The following is a 6,518-nucleotide window of genomic DNA, read 5'->3' on the forward strand; positions in this document are numbered from 1 at the left end:
TAAAAAAATTAAATTAATATAAATATTATTTATTAGAATAAAAAAATAAAAATATCTTAAAATTGCATGACTAAAAAAGTTATTACGTAAAATTATTAATAGGGATATGTCTAATAGTTAATAATATATTTATAAAAAACACAATATATTACAAAAAAATAAATTTAGTCTAGTAATTACAAGGTTTTTTATAACTTGAAGAGAATCACACCCTCTGCTATTGCAATTGAGAATTTTTCAAATTTTCGATCCACTTTACCCAAATTTTGTAATTTTGATTTTTGAAATTTCACAATAATTTATTGATTTCATAAAAATATTAACTAGTAGTTGTTTATTGATTTATAATTATTACCGTGTTTCGTTAGTACATTTATGATCATTACATCTTATCAAACTTTTCTTCTCATAACTTCAAACATGCCACGTTTCAAGTTTGGATTGATTGATAGACCTTAGTCACCATAGTCACCACACTAACGTGGGCACTAGAGACAACACCATTTTAATAACCCAAAAAAGACTTTCTTATTTTAATTTTTTTCATATCATTGTGAGAATCCTATAAAATAATAAAAAAAAGAAACTTAAACGAGGAGAAAAAGGGGATTTAATTTTCAGTGTTACTCATGATATTTACCATCAACAACAATGACTAAGTCTCTTCATTTTGAAAATTTATTGAAAAGGCTTAGTTGTTAGCCTAAAATTCTCTCCATATATCGTTATGGTTTTACTAATAAATGAACTAAGAATAGAAGGATCAATATTTTTCCATCTTATATACTGAGAGAGATTAAATGGAGTCGAATCAACTAATTTAAAATACCATTTTAATTATGTTAGAATGCTATGTTGGCATTTAGCAATCAAAATTAACACTATCTAAAATTAAAAGAAGTTTGGGTTAAAAATATAAATCGAAATTTGCAAAAGTAAATTTAAAAAAATTTATTTGATCATTTATAAAAATAAGTAACTATATATTTTAATTCGCATTCTTAAATTCCATGTCACTACTTGGTAAAAAAATGGCAAAATCCACTCCATTATCATGAATCTTTCTTCCTCTTCTTATTTATTTATTATTTGTGGAGTAGAAAAAGTCCAAAGTCCAAACAATACAAAACTATACAATCAAATGAGAGGGTTGGGAGATTCAATAAAACTAGGCAAATTCAAGGAAGAAAATTTTAATTAAAAAAAAAGTAAATGCAACATATTTTGAAAAATGTATTTGCATTGTAGACTATCATATATTTCAACCATGTTATATATACACTAAAAATTAATTATTTATATAAATTATATATTAAAATATAAGATACACATAAAAAATAAATTAAATAATATATATTTATATACAAATATATAATAACTAATATTTAATATGCACTTAGCATTTTTGGTTATATGATTGTTTTAAGTGATAGAGCAACAAAATACATCTCAATTACAAATATATAATATTGGAGTTGGATATAGTGATATGGTTTGACCTGTAAAAATAAATCAAAGTTAAAACCATATATTTTATTTGAAAGGAAGAAAAAGGAAACCTTTAAACATGCAAGCTTGTGGGTTGAAAAAAGAAAGGGAATCAAAGCTTTTGAAAGTGTAACTCATTTTTTTCGTGCATTGAATTGGATAACAAAAAAGTTCTCTTGTTTTTGCTAAATCCTTGACTACCACAGTATATATAAGAGATTTTTCCTAAAACCAAATAAAGGGGTTGGATTTTAGTGTTGATTGATGGTGTTTTAATTTATTATTGGGACCCAACTGACATTACAAATCTTCATGATTAAAGATGTTTTTGTTTTGCTTTCATGAGCAAATAAAGGGTTTCTCGTAGGTCTTGTCTTTATTACAATTGCATGTATCCAACTAACTCACACATAATACAAAATTGTAAAGCTTTTTTACCATAAAGAGTACAAGCATGAACACCACTTGTGGATGGACGGTAAGGAATAATTATTCTCATGTAAATGTAAATAAAAAAAAATGCTATTTGTATACGCAACGATGGATCCAGAAAATTTTTATAACGAAAATAAAAACATGTTAAAATAAATTTTGTTAAATATGATATGTTTATAATTTGAAAGATACGAAATATTTGTAATTCAAAACTAAGATTACATATACGCATTAAAAAAAATTAATAATTTTATTTATATTTAGAATAATTATGTATAAGAATTAAAACAAAGAATATTAATTAGAATTCAATTAGGAAATTAGTTTTTTTTTTAACTAATTTCAGTCAAAACCAGCCATTTTTTAAATTATTTTATTTATCTAATATTTTAAATAATCTTCAATCCTCTAAAAAGTAAGAATTTTTACAATTAACAAAGAAAAATTAATTAATGTTGGGTNTTATTTTTTATTTTTAGTTTTATACTAAATTAAATTTAACAAAATATATATTACTGCACATTAAATTTAGCAAATTAATGTTTTTAACATAATTCTCAAAAAAAATATTTATAATTTGATGTGGAGACAAAGACCCAATATAGTAATAAAATAAAATATATTCACTCATATATAACTATAAACTTTTTTTCATCGTTTCTTGGGGGTAAGTCTCCTCTCTTGCTAACCTGAGTCTATTTTGTGTATACAATATACTAAAATCAATTATTATATATTTTTGTATAAATATATTTATTATTTAATTTATTTTTAACATATATTTTTTATTAATAATTAATTTTTAATAACTAATTTTAATGAAGAAAAAAATTCTTATTATTTAATGTCAAAGGTGATCAATGTCAATTAACCTTTAGAAAATAAGTATAAATTTAGAAACAAATCAATTGCATGCATTTTTTTTTTCACCAAGCCATCCTTACCTTAATTAGTTAATACATAATTACCATATAATAATAAGACATTAGGACTTCTTTTAATTATTTAAGGTTCAATGTATATATTCCAAATTAAAATTAGAAAAATTATGCGAACTCATTTTTTTATGAGGCTTGCTATATATACAAGTATTTTTGACTTACAAGCTATATAAATTGGTCCAAGTCCAAGAAAAAAACACGCGTACCACTTCTTTAAATTGAGCATCCAATGCATACGTCTTACAACACGTTTATTATGCCGCACTATTCCTCTTCTTCCTCAATCAAAACGTAAACTGTCAAAATTCAAGCGACATTCGAAACAAACTACGATTCTGCGAAGAGTAAAAGAAATCAAGAAGAAAAGATACAAATCTCCATAAAAAATCACCAGAAAAAATAAAGAAACATTATTCAAGGTACTGTTTTATTGTTCTTCTAGATTTTTTTTCTAAATTATCTATGCCATGTGCCTCATCCTTTTTTTTATACTCATACCTCAACTCTCTCTCTAACATATATATTATTTTGTCAACCAAAAAATAAATATCATACTATTATTTTGTATGAAGAAAACCCTCTTCTATATATAGGATAAGAGTATAAAAATTTAATATGCTAGCATACATATTTTTATTTCTTTAGGTAATATTTATTTTGAGGTACTAGAATGAAGACGGAAAGACTGAGATTTAGTATTATATTTGTTGGTTTAGAGGCTGGTATTAAAATTTTAATATTTTAGTATTTTTAAAAAGTGAGGATACATAGGACTGAAATTTTTGGAGACAGACACTAAAATTTTAATAACATTTTATACCTAAAATACTCCCATTTCAATTAATTAATTCCAACTTTATCCTTTGTGCAAATTAAATTAGAGTTTCATTCTTATTTTAGTCTCTATCTCCCACTTTACACCAAACACAATACTGAAACTTATTTCAGTTTTTGTTTTTCAGTCTCAATCTCTTAGTCTCTGTCTTTTTTCCAAACACTACCCTAATAATTATGATAATGGGGGACTATATGCATTGTACTAAAAATGGGTTAAATTAAAGCACAAATGCAAGGCACATGATTGAGCAAGACAAGAACAAGAGGGAGGTACTTCACCAAATTAATAAAGCACATAGATGATTGAACAAAGCAAAGCAAATGAAGTAACATAAAGCTTAGACTAAAGTGAACTTCAAAGAATCTTGTTAAAAGCTATATAATGGAGCGTAGTAACAGACAACTAATGAAGTGTGTCTACTTTTGACCAATGAATATGTTGCTCTTAAACCTATCCAATGAGGTCAATGGGGAAACCCATGAAGTGTTCATAATACGCTTGAAAAGTTTTGGAATCCTATGTCAATTGATGCTAGCTTTTATTAACCCCAATAAATAAATAAAAATCTAGGAAGAATGAAGCTTGATTTTGATTAAGAAAGTGATTGAACCCTTTCTTATCTAAAGAAATTGATTTTATTCTTAAGTAACAACTGAAATTAAGCATTCTTTTGGATGATAATAAAGGTAACTCAACTATCAAATTTTTATAATGCCTTATTAGAGAATCTTAACATCAAATGCTTTTAATGCAGTGGAAAAGTAACTTTAAGAGATTTCCTATTGATCAGCTTGAGAAATGAGAATAGGATATCTTAAAATATACCAAACATGAGACCTTTAAATAAAACCCAAAATAAAAAAAAAAGTTATACAACCAAATAATTTTTAATTAAGTTCAACTAAATTATTGTACATGTTTGTTCTTTTATTTTTTTCATATTTAAACGGTTGCTATATGTTTTTTTTGTTATTGTCGTCACCTCTTACTCCTTCTCCTATTTTTTCTCTCGCTCTCTTCTTTTTCTTTTTTTATTTGATTTCTTCTCTTTTTTCTTTTTTCTTTTTCTATTTTGTTATCATCATCATCATTATTATTATCATCATCTTTTTCTTAGTTAAACATCACACAACTAATTTAATTAACTATAACAAAAACACATCATTTAGATGTAAATGACACAAAAAAAATTATGAATGACACAAATTTTTTGTGAATGATGTTGGAAAAATATTAATTTTTGAATTTATGTATGGACAATACATATATCAATTATAATCATAAATTATGCCATTTTATATTAAATAACTTATATAATTATGATTTTATTTATCGTCATAAATGCTGAATTGAATAAGTCATAATTATTTTTGTTTTAGAATTAAATGAGAACAAAATCAGAGATACTATTTTATTTATATTTTAGGGTTTAATAAATGCCACACTCAAATATAAATAGTAATTTTAGAATTTTGGTACCCAACATACCAAAGTTACCTTCGTAACTCTTTTTTCATTAAAGCAGTTGTGATTTAGCCTTATTAGAGATACAGAAGACTTTTGGTTGAAGAAGATCAAAGAATCAAACTCTGCTAATTATGCTCATGAATTCAAGTACGCTTCCACATTCAAGTATTTATTTCTTAATGATTTAACATGATGGTCTTGTGATTAAAAAATCCTAGAATATCCAACAAATGACACCAAAATCTTTGGTAATGTAAAAAATCTTCAAAGGACTATAAATCCAAAACCGACTTACTCAACCAATAAAAAATATATTTAGATGTGTTTTAGATTAAAAAAACAAATCAAATTATTGCAAATGACAAAGAAATGACTAAGTCTTATAAGTCCAACACCGACTTACTCAACTAACAAAATACATTTAGATGTGTTTTAGATTAAAAAAACAAATCAAATTATTGCAAATGACAAAGAAATGACTAAGTCTCTTATATATTAGTTCAATACTACACAATCAATTCAATGATAATAAAAGCACATCATTTAGTTCAAAATAACATAAAAATTTTTAATAAATGACACAAGAAATTTTTAAAGAATCACAATTTTCAAACCTTAATAACTCACTTAAGTAATAAAATACATTCAAATATATTTTGGAATAAAAAATGTACATCAATTTGTTGTAAATGATACAAAAATAGATAGACCTCTTATATATAAGTTCAATACTATTCAATTAGTTCAATGATAAAAAAAATACGTTATTTAATTAGAAATGACACGATTACAAAAAATTCTGTGACACAAAAATTTCGTTGTCAAAATTAAGAAACTTTATGTATTACTGTTAAAAATTTTTAGTGCTATTTTTTAATAAATTATGCACAATTTAAAACTCTTCTTCTTCTTCTTTCACATTCTCATAATTCTTATTTCACCTTCTTAACAAGAACTTGTATCACGGTTAAGAAATTTTGGTATCAAAATTCAAAAATTTCTTTTGTCATGGTTAAAAAGTTTTATTACTATTTTTGTGATAAATTCTGTACAATTCAAAATTTTCTTCCTTCTTATTTTCTTCTTTGTCGTTATCATCTTTTTCATCTTCATATTTTTCTTTTTGTTTCACTTTTTTCATAATTCTTTTTGTTTCATTCTTTAACAAAAATAAAAAAATAAATAACAAATACTGCAATAATTATCGAAAGGAATACAACACTACCGGAAGATTGCAGCGGTTCTGGAACCATATTGCGGCGGTTAAATACCCGTTGGAAGATAGACTGTGAGTAAACAGTTAGTAGCGGTTTAAGCCAATCGCTGGAATAATCGCTACGTAATAAAAA

Source organism: Arachis duranensis, chromosome 8, assembly GCF_000817695.3.
Source record: "Arachis duranensis cultivar V14167 chromosome 8, aradu.V14167.gnm2.J7QH, whole genome shotgun sequence".
Classification (NCBI taxonomy): domain Eukaryota; kingdom Viridiplantae; phylum Streptophyta; class Magnoliopsida; order Fabales; family Fabaceae; genus Arachis; species Arachis duranensis.